The 13,878-nt window shown below is 46.0% G+C and overlaps 1 protein-coding gene across 1 annotated transcript in view; it reads right to left on the bottom strand.

Moving 5' to 3' along the window:
- Positions 1-13,878, bottom strand: part of LOC119464250 (tyrosine-protein phosphatase 10D-like) — a 189,460-nt gene that overhangs the window by 160,960 nt on the left and 14,622 nt on the right.

Raw genomic sequence — 13,878 nt, 5'->3', positions numbered from 1 at the left:
TTCGCACTAGCCGTGTTGTTAGGGGCTTCGTGCTAAGTACGGAGGTCGCGGGATCAAATCCCGGCCACGGCGGCCGCATTTCGATGGGGGCGAAGGGCGAAAACACCCGTGTACTTTGATTTAGGTGCACGTTAAAGAACCCCAGGTGGTCCAAATTATTCCGGAGTGCCCCACTGCGGCGTGCCTCATAATCAGATTGTGGTTTTGGCACGCAAAACCCCATATGTTTTTTAAAAATTTTGTAATCCGTATTTTCGGCAGATTGGCGACATGCATAATAACACGCACTCAAAAGCTGGCTAAGAAGCGGATCCGTTGACGACAAATTCCACAACTTTTTTTTTTTTTTTTTTTCTGACGCCTCACTATAGACTAACGGGAATGAACGGCTTTCCTGCAAGGCATAAGAACGGTGTCGTTTCTGGAATTCGATGCGGTAGGGCGCACAACCGTGTTAATTGCACTCTGAGGCGTTTATATACACCAGGGCCAACATTGTTACACTGTAGGACGTAGACTCCAAACGCCCACTTGCAAAACAAAGAAGAGCGCTGCAAATTGCCTGATAACCCATCTGAAGGAACGAAAGAAAGAAAAAAAAGCACAATTTGTAACTACCGGTCACCATAACGTCTTTAATCCAGTCAACTACGTCAACATAATTATCCGTTATAATATGCACGGTGTTTCTGGCTTAGCGCGAAGTTAAGTGGTGTTTTTACTTCGCTGTTTGCATCAATGTGTCTGTGTGTGCACATGTGTTTAGTGTGGTGTGTCCGTCAGTGGTGTTTATATGTGTGTGTTAGGTTACGGTGTGTTTGTGTTCATCTGCGTATGGGTTGTTATGTGTGTGAGTACGTGCGTGAGTGTGTGCAGGAGAACAGTGACCACTGAATAGTACCCAAACTCGGGGCTGGCACACGGCATCGGTAGCTCGTCGACGTCCAGTTTCAGGCTTAGTAGCATCCCGCGCCAAATAAAGAAGCTCCTGGACGCTCACTGGCCCTTCGGCCAATCCATCAATCACACGGTTCACTTGAGCTACAAGACCAATTAAACGCAAAGCTAAGGGCTTCTTAATTTGACAGGGCTTCAAGCCGCAAGTCGAAACAAATTCGACGAAATCGTGTCACGCGTCACACAAAATGTTCCTTCCGAACAAAGCTGTAGAGAGCATCACGTGACGCATCATTCTGTGACGCTTTCTATATAAGTGTGCATTTCTCTCGCACCATAGTGCAGGGCTGTCCACTAATTGCTCCAGTAGCGAACTACAGCAACCCTTTTACGCCAAGCCCCGTTTTTGCATACCTATTATGCTAATGAGGCACAATTTAAATTTGCCGCCTTTGTAAGTTCCCGCACTCTGTAAAGGCTAGCGTTAGCAGCGAAAGTCTAGGGACGTGATGTGCTCATGCAAATGAGCCAGTCACCTCGTGCAACGCATCTTCTTAAATGCCTCCACAGTTGTAGACTTATTCAAGACCCGCGCCAGACGAAGCCAAGGTTTCAGCTTTAAAAAAATATATATAAACTGTCCGCGACACAAGAGGGCATTGCGTAATGTCCTTTGCCCTTATATGTAGACCACTTAGCCTCAGATATACCCACTGCCCCCCGTTCGATGGTGTTCGATAGCGGTGTTCTCTCTCTGCAACCTCTGATATTTCTTAACGTCGTCATCGTTCTGTTCATCCCCTTATATAATACGGTAACCCCTCAACATAACCAAATCGCTTCATTCGAAACAGCGCTTTATTCGAAGCTTTTCGCGATCCCAATCACAGTGCACGCATCTCAGAGTGGATTATTGGAAATCCAGTGGCGCCGGACTATGCTTAGTGCGGAGCGTCAAATCGGCACGGGACCGGTTGGTGGACAGCATGCGCGGTGGCTACGGCGTTGCGCTACTGAGAACGAGGTCGGGGGTTCGAATCCGCGGCCGCGGTGGCCGCATTCCGACGAGGGCGGAATGCAAGAAGACGCCCCTGTACCATGCATTGGGTGCGCGTTAAAGAACCCCGAGTACTCGAAAATAATCCGGAGTCTCCCACTTCGGTATATCTCACGATCAGATTGTGTTTCGGAAAGTAAAACAAGAGATTTTATTTTCCTAAATTTAATACGCGGTGGTCTCTTGTGCTTGTCTTCGTATCAACCTGGACAGACAAAAGAGCGCTGTGAAGGTCACTACGGCATGTTGCGGCAGCTCCTTCAGGCTAGCTATGTCACGTGAAGCAAGATGCCGGCCGGCGAGGCACCTGCTCGCAGGCGTCAGCGGCAGTTTAGTATTGTATCACAACCATCCAGGGTTGCTTCGTTTCAACATATGTTTTACGAGATCCGGTACAGTTGGTTTGCGTGTCCCACACTTTTATGATACTTTCAAAGCAACCTCCGCTTTTAACGAAATGCAGCTTATAACGAAGACTAATCCTGTCCCCATGAATTTGTTATGACGAGTATTTACTGTTCTCCTCTACTAATTTACCCTAATCCTCCCAACGTATATACCACGGCTTCCAAACTTGGGGTGCAGCGTAATGTCCGAGGGCAGAGTGCCTCTGGTCACTGCCCAATTTATGTTACTCTATATAGCGTAGTGTGTTAAAGCTCAACATGGGACTTCTATGCAGGGTCTAGCATCTCTCGTTTCAAATGAAATCTCCTTGCGCACGTTATAGACAGCTAAGATAGTTTCCATTTACACTTCCTAAACTCGGCGGGATAATGTCAAAATTCTAAAAGTGCTTCAGGCCACAGGAGACATTACGAAGACGGGTCTAATAAATGTCAAAGAGATGCCACAAGACTGCTCGGAGATGAGAACATCTACCCCCCCCCCCCCCCCCCCTTCTAGAGAAAAGAAGACAATAAAACCATTTCACCAGTTGGGTCAATTTATTATTGATGCGCTACGCTGGAATAGCATCATCCATAAAACAGGCGCCCCTTTTCTTTGGGCTCCGTCTCGACAATTACGTACAGTGCAGCGAAGGCTGAGGCTCACATCAGCCAATCAGTAACGATAACTGCGTGCTCCAGAGAAGGCTGGAGCAGGGCTCGCCCATTGTATGTTGCTAATTCTTCTGCATACGCTTATATTCAATCGGTAGCAATATAATTACATGCAGTGCAACGGAGGCTGCGGCTCGTGTCAACCAGTCGGTTAAAAGAATCGGCTGCGATATCCAGGGAAGGGTGGAGCACGGTTCGCGAATTGTCTGCTACTAATCCTTCCGTGGAAGCTTATATTCAGTCTGCGGCAATAATTACGTGCAGTGTAATGGAGGCGCGGCTCGTGTCACCAGTCGGTTACGAGAGCCGACTGCGTGTTCAGAGGAGGGGTGGAGCCAGGGCTCGCCCATTGTCTGCTACTAATCCTTCCGTGGAAGCTTATATTCATTCGGCGTCATGCGCACGGTGATCCTTCCTCCGAAACTCTTTGCCGGTTGCTGACATGACCCCTAGCTTTCGTTGCACTGCACGGAATTGCTGAGACGGAGTACAGCTCCGATACACCGAGAGCACACGGTTCCAAGCCTCACCGCTACACTCTTAAACCTCGTCCACACATGTTCCACAAAATAAGTGGAACATTCGTGATTACTGGAACGTACCACGTAGTCACGAATGTCATTGAACATCGACTCTTCCGTCGATCGACCTTCCTGCCACTGTTACTGCATTTAACCCTTAATATCGTCTCGCATAAGCTTAACTGGGTAAGCGGTACACTCTTAACCACTTTCCACCTAAAATCCACAAACATAGCAGAACACGTTTGCAAAAATGTTCCACTTGGGGGAACTTATGTGAAACGAGATTAAGAACGTACGTATACTCTTCCGAAACGACTTATACATTATCCAGCACATTGCCTTCAATACTTCTCAATAGTAACTATGGGGGATTACGCAATATATTCGCTCCGGACGTGATGTCAGATGCATGCGGATTGTACGAAAGTAGTTTACCTCAAAATACTGCCGCCAGCGTTTCGAGAACACTGAGGCTAATTTTAAATAGGCAGTTGTGTCGTCACGGACGATGAAAAGCAACCAGGAAGTGCGTTTCGAGTACCGTGAAATGACGTGAAAATTCCGGATGCAGCGTGAACGTGGCAATCTATATGTGACACTATATGGTGCATCTTCATCTATGCACTTGAGCGAAGAAAGCAGTTTTTACCGCATCAAACACAAAAGACAGTTATTATGTCCAAGCACACGGCCAAGCTGCTTTTGCATATACATATAACAGTTACATGTAAACGAAATAGTTTTTTTTTTCTTTTTAGCGTTCGTAACGTACCAGTCGGTAATAGGAACCGAAATGAAACGCAAATATCTCGTTGAGCTGCCTGCAAATCTGAGGAAGATATGCCGAGGGATCCAGTAACTGGTCGATAACCTAAAAGGAGATAAGATCAATATAAAAAATGAAAAAAGAAAGCGATGCGTCTAACTTTCCACGCGCATCCCGCCGGAGAGATGTTTCACCGTTCACGGATTGAGCAACGTTACTGCGCGACGCAAAAACAAAAACGGTGCGTGAAAAAAAAAAAAAAAAGAGAAATGCGACCGTGAGTCAACACCTCTATACGCGCGACGGCTCGCGTCAAATCACACGTGCTGCCAAGAAATCCAATTCCACGAATCGAATAGCAGTCGGCCCATTGTCTTGTGGCGAAATGCAATGGACTCCTCCACTCCCTCCTCCCCCACCCCACACGCACTCACGCCCCAAACCCACGCAAAAACAACACACACGCACAACCCTCAAGACAAAATACACCTCACTGCTTCTCTTTGATCCCGTTGTCGTTGTTTTCTGCGGCGACATTCGAAGAACGAGAAAGAAAAATATTTTATTTCAAACGAGTGAAGACGGAATCGGTGCTAGCGGAATCAAGAATCAAACTTGCAGGAGCCACACGTGTGTTCGATACGACGATCGCGTTTCACTTCCTGTCACTTTCTAGTATTTTTTTTTTCTTTTTGTTTTGCTCGTTGAAAACAACCGCAACCGAAGATTTGGGAGAGTTGAGTCCACTCGCCTTAGGATACTGCCCGGAGTCGTTTGATAGCATTAAAAAAATAAAAAAACACGTTTTCAAAGCATTCTGATAACACGCTAAAACGAATGCTTATACGATGTTGAGACATAATACCGATTTTAGATTTGGTTTCACTGCAATATGCTGATTTTAGTACACTGTTCAGTCGCCATGGCGAAGTGCTCATGTGGTTGTGGGCAAATAGAGCTTTGCTTTGGAGCAACAACAATACTGTGATCTAAAAGAACTGCACGGCGAGTTATCAACCACGCTTTAGACAACTAAAAAAAAAAATGTCACTGTTACTGGCACCCGCATTAGACTTATATCTCGTTCAAACCTGGCACGGAAATTTATCACGCTATAGCAAAAGGGGACATAAGGCCATATCTAAATGTAAAGGGCACAGCGGAAAGAAAATGGATGGCACCGAAGCTTCGGCACGCGTTAGGTAAAGGGCGGGGAATCGGAGAGATGCAGCCTCACAAAAGCCTACACTGAAGGAACACGTTTAATTTTCTCGGACCGAAGCGTTTGATCAATGGATCTCTACTGGACGGGTACCTCACAGTCGATCCGATTCGCTCACGCAATGTGACGTGGGAAAGACTATTTCGTTCCCACGTTCCCATTCCGACTTGGAAAGTAGATTTAAGCGGAAAGGAATATCTTTCGGCGAGGCTAGAGGATCATCTGGCTAAACATTCTCGCTATGGCCTCTCTTCTTAACTGGGTGATTAGGCTCCGTGCATACGAAAAAAAATAATAAATAAGAAAAAGAAAAAAGAGAGAAGGGGCGGAGAGCTAGGGGAGGGCAGGTAGTGCGTTAGCTAGAGCAGGTGCAGCAATATCATTACGAAACTCCAAACTCCAGCGGAGACACACCCAGTACATAGTTCGACAACCCATGATAAGCCGGACAATCATGAAGCCGCAGGCAAGATTTGAAAGACAGAGAGAGAGAGAAAAAAAACAGGAAATGACACTCTGTTGAAAAGCAAAGGTCGTGCACAATCGCGAATTTCCCCATTTCGCAATGCAGGACATTTACATTCGACAGTGAATGATGGACGGCTGTGTTCGTGGTTCGCTCGAACGTGGCTGGATTGGAAAAAGAATGGAAGCTAAATTGGAAGCTAAAATGGAAGCGGAAGGAGAAGCGGCAAGCGTAGTGGCCAAGCGAGAGGTTGTTCTGAAAGGAATCCACCGTTCAGAAAAGACAGATGCGTTTGCCCTTTTCGTGAGCGCAGCGTTTGGGATTGCGGATGTCCTCTCGCGATGCTCGTTTGAGAAGGACCATATCAGGTTCGTCACGTAACTGCGGCAGAGGTCCCTGGCCAAGCGCTCAGGCGTGCCTGCTGTCCAACTTTGATACACCATCTTTAATAGTGCTTCGGTGCCAAATCATAGGGGCAAGGGAATATATAACCACGCCATAACTCAGTAACTTCTGAGATACCGCACCACTACAACGCGGTTTCTGTAGGTTCTTGACAAGCGTAAGAATCCCCAACCTCCGTATATGTCAGAGCGAACCTTCGTCAGAGTGAGCTTCGTCAGGTTGATTCTGACGAAGGAGCCGTGCCACGGACGAAAAGAAGAAGTTTATTGATTGGAAAATGCACAAAAGTCGGCCGGAAAATGGAGTATCAGGCGATATACGGCCGAAATGTCAGTAAAGAAATATGTCCTTTCAAATGTGTGTCACCTGCATATTGTTCCAATACGACATTATCCGGATCGATAAGTACTTTCCTTTAAACTCACACACACACACACACACACACACACACACACACACACACACACACACACACACACCACACACACACACACACACACACACACACACACACACACACACACATGCACACACACACACACACACACACACACACACACATTATATATATATATATATATATATATATATATATATATATATATATATATATATACGAGGAGTGGGTAAACGACATAAGGTGACAAGAGAGGCGCTTCAAAAGCCGCCGACCTTATCAAAAGCGGGAAAGAACTTTTGGAAGACGAAAAGTATCCCGAGAGATACATTTAGAGCAACGAAATTGGAAATATTGGCAACAAGCATGTTGCCGGTTCCTCCACAACAATAAATTGTTGAATGAATGAAACAATGCGACAAGAACTGAAATAGACACAGCAACAAAGAAGTTCACACCAACATGCGATGCGGACTTTTGCATAAAAAGTGATTAAAAAAAAACAAAAAGAAAGAAAAGTTACTTATCACGTGACGGCAAGGAAATTACCTTCGCCGAAACTTGCACGTTTTTACCGCAACTGGATGCCGCAATTCCCGCATATTTAGACCAGGAGCAGGCAATCCATATAATCAAACTATACGTACAGGCAATTCTTGCGGCCTGTCCTTCAGACAATAGTGCGACAGTTACTTGAGTTGTCTGTGAATGTCAATTGCACCCACAAGCATATACAGCAAGCAAGCCGAGATCCTTCAGCGATGCTGGGTTAATTTTACGTCCACTGAGGGCAATTACGGCCTCCGTCTGCTCCCCATAATTCGCGCGGCTACACACACACACACACACACACACAGTTAAGTGGCCCTATATGCGCATGCGCAGCTGCGCGCAACCGCTCGGTCTATAACGACCGCGCCGTCATGCGTGTCTCGAAGGTTGGTGAACGCGCTGATCCACTTTGCTTTCTCGAGACACAGCGCCGTAAAGAGGTTAAACAAATAAACGTAAAAAAAAAAAAAAACAAGGACACCTCGGCGGAGAACGCCGCGCCTGTCACGTGAGCAGTGCGCATTAGATAAACTGTCTGCTGCATACGATTATGGGCGTTCACCCCGCAGCTAGGGAACGAGCGTAGATTTCTCGAGCCTCTTGATTTCGAAGAGGTTGCGACAGAAACATTTCTCGCGTGCGTAATGTTTTCTACAAAAATTACCAGAAGCAAATGTACCACTATAACGTATATTCCTTACGGAAGTGTCATATGTAGACTGATATGAAAAAGTCCGTATATGGACATATTAAAAAGTGGGCAGATATGGCCATTGTGACTTCTATGTGCCATATAAGACCGTATCTGCATAATCTTTCTTACGTCCAAATATTGGAGATCTATCCATACGTGGGATATATATAAGCGGTCATATTATGACTCATATTTGCCATATATGGCCATATCTGGCCAATTTTTAATATGCCAATATAGGAGCCTCTTATACATGTGGTCATACCTGTGAAATACTATATGGCTAAACATCTGGCCCCCGTTAAATCAATATCTGTTTCGCTTACGTATGGCTGTACAGCCAGCGTAGGAAAGGTGGTTAGTAGATGCGTAAATTTGCGTAAACTTCGTCCTTCTGGCTTAAAAAAACTTTGCGCATTGATAGTTTCGGATAAAATGCTGCTTTATAATTGTCAACATTTCGCAGTGATTGTATGCGCGTGCGAATTCAGAGTCTATACTTGCCCTCTGCGTTTGGAAAGATGTGATTATAATTAGGAATTTAGTCTAATAAAGGTGGATAAACAGCAATGAATCAAACCAAAAGAACGTCTGAAGCCACAAGCAAGAATAATAGACAACTACCATAATAAACGATCGTAGTGCCAGTGTTGCCGCTAGTGAACTTACCAGGGAGGAGGTGGTGGGAGGAGCCGCCATCTTACTATAAGAATCTCAGTCCTTGATATTTTTATTGTCTGATTAGCAGTCAATTATTTATTAAAATTCACTATACTTTAATCACTTAAATACACACACAACCGAAATATAAGGTGACCTGTATTAGTGGCTTAATGCGCTCCTGTAACGAACACTCTTACCGTAGGACAAGGTGCGGCGGTGAGGCCGAAAAGTGTTGGGTTTGGTTGTCTACATCCCCGACTGCAAAAGTTTTCTAAACCCGAAATTAGGGGAGAAAGAAAGAAAGAAAAACATAAAAAGATACAAAGGATATCTCTCCCCGTACGACCCTTCCTTCAAGTGCCGGCTGACTGGAGAAGTAGCCAGGAAATGCAACTTTTTTTTTTTTTCGTAATTTCCGTGCCGCAAAAGCTTTTGCCTGCAACGGGTATGATATCTTAACGAGTAAAATAAGCGTTTACGCTGCACAATTACACATGCTGTTCAAAAGCATGTGTGTTCAAAAGCAAACAGCACAACACATGTAGGAAATGGTTCGAACAAACTATTAGCGCAACTGCCCATCACAGCTGACCGACTCACAATTCGATAGAGTGGGGATCCCTTTAAAGGGATCCCTTCGATGCAGTGGTTCTCGAGAACCACTCCATCGTCGGTTTCTGCAGATTCCATTCATTGAAGCCGCAAACTTCGATAGAAATTATCCAAGAAACTGCGCTACAGCGGTATGTATTACCACGAAGTCTCTCAGCGACCAGTCACGTGACTTCGCGTCGCGAAATCTGTTAGAAAGGGGCGCGCCAGCTCAAGCCAGCAAACTGCAGAATGCCAAGTGGAAAATCAACAAGAAAGGAGGGGTGGAAGAAAACGGAAAGACAGTAACTGGATATTTCATGAAGTTCCTTTCCGAAACCGCAGTCGTAAGCACGACGTTAAACAACCAGAACGGTGCTGTGTCTTAAGTGAGAGTAACGGCAGTTTTCCTACAAGAAAAGGCACTCCTTCCGCCGTCGTGTTTCTGTCTGACGAGCGGCTCGCGAGGCGTCGATGGCTGAAAAGTTCTAGAGTTAATGAAGACAGGTCGCCCACCGGAAAGAAATAACGATAAATAAATAATAAAGCGCATGTGCTTGCGGACTCTCGTGCAGAAAGCAATTTTAACCCGAAAAAAAAAAAAGAGAAAACTACTTCAAACTAATTACATCGCTCCCCACGGCACTCTCAAAAGGGTCAAAAAGAAAGAAATTGCGCTTCGGTGCGAGTCTTTCCGCGGCTTTGAAATGTTATTGAATCTTTAACTGCTCTTTCTTTAAAGAAATAATGAAACATACGTAAACTCCAAACGACCGACAGATGTTCAGTGGGCTCTTTCGAACCGCGGCTCGACACGTGGTGGCAGATAAACAACAGCGGTGCAGTTCGGCTATGGGGTTTTTAATGTTACGCACGCACGCACGCACGCACGCACGGGTCTATGAGGCTGCGGGTCTCGGAAGCGCATTCAATCCTTTATTAGCTTAGCCAAGTATAATCAAGAAATAAGATACGCAGAAAAAAAATAAAGATTCGCTCGGCGGAAATTCCGAGAAAGTATGATAGCAAGGAAGCACGTATACTAATGCCACACCTGCGTGTTGGAATGCGTGTGTGTTGGAATGCGAGCCATGCGTGTTGGAAGAGACCCACCTGTTTAACGGCAAAATTGGTCACAAATTGTAGTGTCCGAGCTCCTTCTACCGGATATACCACCAACTGAACACTTTAAAAAAAAAGAGAAATAAAACCGATTCTTGTTTGCGGTCAGCATACGAACTCCCGAATTTTAAGTTCCTAAAGCCAGGTTTTCTAACCACGCCGGAGCACGGCTGTTCCATTGAAATGACCAACTAGTCGAAGCGTGTTATGAACCTTGACCCAGTGGGCCGATTAAATCTTTCTCTCTCTCTCTAAGAAAAGAAGAAGAAGAAGAAAAGTAAATAAACATTAACACAAATAAGTCAAAAGAAAGTGAAAGGCCGTGCTCGACACATTCCGGCCTGTCCCTCTCATAAAGCATAACTAAAGGCCAAGCCCGCGGCTCCACCGGCGCCTGCCAAATCAAAAAACAAACAAACAAGCACACAAAAGAATTTTAGGACGGAAAAGTGGGCGAGCGGGCGGGCTTTCACGGCCGGAATTGGGGAGGGAAGGGGGGTGTTTTGCCACCTACGCACCGCCTGCCCCCTCCCCCCATTCCCGGTTCCGGAGTGCATGTTGATACTGCCAATTGGCGAGATGCACGGTTGAAGCAATTGAAACGATTCACTTGCATACTAACCGTGAAGTTACGATAATGTAACCTTCCTAAGCTGTAATAAATGTAAAATGAAAAACAAAATGCCATTTTCGGCACCCCATGGCCACCCCCACGATTATTTTGTTTCACTTTCACTTCATTACCCTAAAGACCCTTTAGGGTGCCACACATAGCATGGGGAGGGGGGGGGGGGGGGGGTTACAAGAGTGAAAGTATATTACAGGCTGTTGACTTCGTTACAGTTTATGTGATGTGAGATAACTTGTTCCGTGAAGGCAGGTGAACTGGTGCTATCCGCGACATCATAGCAAGGATCGTTGCAGTCTGGCCTGTCCGGCGCGGTGTCTAGTCGGCTTGTCGGGCTGAAAACCGGCCGTCGGGTTCTTTATTGCTGAAGGAAAATAAGCTTCACTCGAACGAAAGCTGTAGCAGGTCTGACCGAGAGAACATCGTGCCGACCCACCTGCAAGACGCATGTAAATGTGGCCGGGTCAGTTCGGGTCAGCGTTACTTCCGACTCGCCCCGCTAGCATGCGCGTTCATGTAAAACGAAGCTTATGGCCCATTTCCTGTGTAACTTCAGGCTGCACGATAATACTCGACTAAGGTGACTACATGTCGATACAGAAAGGACGATGACCTCTGGACTGACCATCGCGATTTTTTTCCCTCCGGAACGGAAGCCCCCTGAGCCTCCGAACAGACGCGCTGAGCCGTGACACTACGGCTAGCGCAGGACACGCAAGGTAGCGCTCTTTTCACGGCAGCTCTAGAGTTACTGTATCCGCTCCCTACTGTGTATGCTCCCTACGGGAGTAGGGAGCATATACAGTAACTATAGGCAGCTCAGCTCTTCAAACGCGGGGCATACATTTTCCCCGTGCTGGAGGTTTAAGCCAATGAAACGCGTGTCGAATTGAACCGAGTTGGCTTAGGGGACTAGGCTAGCCCGTCAAACCTCTGCCGTGCCCCAAACATTCCTGTTTCCTGAGAGACGGGGTTTTTCAATAAAGCACAGTTGTTAGTCCAGTCGTCGTGTGTGCCACGTCTCTTCTCTGTCCTTCGTCTTTTGACTGGTTTTTACTATTCAGTATTCCCAAACATTCGTTTTGCTTTCTCGGTATACGCATAACCCCTCCTGAATCACAACCGGTGAAGGCGTTGGTAGAAGATGTCGTTTTTTTTTTTTCTTGGAATTTGGTGCTTTCTGGGACAACGAGTGCTTTCACAAAGATTGTTTTTCTTCTTTTTCTAAGCAAATATTTTTAGTGAAACCTCCTTGACTCTGGCAACCGTGGCTTGTGCTGATGCTGTATGCTGCCGCTGACAGCACTCGTATAACGAATAGCCCTCGTATAACGAACAGCCCTCCTATGTAGCCCCGTCTGTACTACACCTATACACATGCGCCGGCGGCCAGCTCTGTCCTCTATACTGAATTGCGAGTGAAACTGCAAATGGTTCGAAAACAACGTCAGCGCAACAAAAAGTAAAAGGACGGCGATGGAGGAGAGAGTACCGGGAAACTATTTACGTATACACAACAGAGCGACCATAGGTAACAAAGATAGCGAGTGTGAAGATCGGGAAACAGAGGATATGTTTATTTGATAGTTAAGTGGGTCATGAAATGTCCGACCTGCTGGCATCGACATTACCGAGACGTCAACAGTAAAATTTACTGTCATCGCGTGTCAGTAAGGCTAAGTATGACGATGTGGATTATGTGAAAAAAAAATAGAAATAATTGAAAAAAAAAAGAATTTGTCAACAAAAATGCTGAGCTCGTTTTATGTGGCTGCGTTAGCATGCAACGGAGCTCGCCAATGTAGTATCAAGACTCTTCTGTGCATCGAAATCAAAACTTGTTCATGGAAAGACGTATTACAGTAAAACTGCGGATTCAGGGCGCATTCACGCATGTCACTACTTGTTCTAGATTAAGAAAATCTTAACTTTGACTTTTCGTGAGGAGAGAATTAAAGAAGTCGAAAATGTCACGTCGGTGCTCATTCATGAGTATTACAACTATTAATTTAGCTGCTCTTAGTTGTGGTACATGTCCGATCGCATGCATACTGGTAAAACAGCGTTCCGCGACTCGGGTCATGTGCTGGTACAGTGTTTCCCATACATGTAGTGACGTGTACTTCGCGCAGTAACTTTCTTAAAGTCACGGAATATCATGAATGGCATTTTAGGTATGAATGACACGACGCAAGTCATGAATGAGTTCGTCACGAACGAGTCGCAACTAAAGCCCAGCTTTCGAGTAGCCTCTGCCTTCTCATTCGCTTAATCACGTGACCGGAAATCGGAAGTGCAAGTTTCGGGGAGCGCCGAGACGACCGTGTTCGGTTGACCGCACTGGAAGAAGCAAGCGCTCAGAGATGCGTTTTGATGGGCGTTTGTTCCGTAGGGCTGAAACCATCTCTACGTTGTTCGGGTACTACCCGTAGCTTGAGCAATACTGCGGGCTTTTAGGTACGCGACAGACAAAACAGCGTCGACCTTGTGGTTGTTGTTGTAGGCTCGGAGCCCAGGAGTTCGAGACGCACTGGCGTCGCAGCTGACGCAGCCGTTCTCGGTGGTTTCTCGTTACTTACGCCAGCTCTGGTGTTTGCGCGTACTCGGAGAAGCGAAAGTGGTCCTCCGCGATGAAGCGTGTTTCTTTTGCGCGTTACAATGGTCAGGCAACGTTTTCCTTTTCTTTCCTTTACGTTTTCTTTCCTTTTTTTTTTCTTTTTTTGCTAGAAGCAGCACGAAAACCAAAATATAAAAGAAAGATAGTCTTGTGAATGCAATCACGAGTATTTGCTTCCGAATTCAACCGAGTCGTAGAGACAGTAAGGTAACA

This window comes from Dermacentor silvarum, chromosome 9, assembly GCF_013339745.2.
Source record: "Dermacentor silvarum isolate Dsil-2018 chromosome 9, BIME_Dsil_1.4, whole genome shotgun sequence".
Taxonomy (NCBI): domain Eukaryota; kingdom Metazoa; phylum Arthropoda; class Arachnida; order Ixodida; family Ixodidae; genus Dermacentor; species Dermacentor silvarum.
Note: the sequence above shows the minus strand (reverse complement) of the source record. Positions and strands in the feature narration are given on the sequence as shown.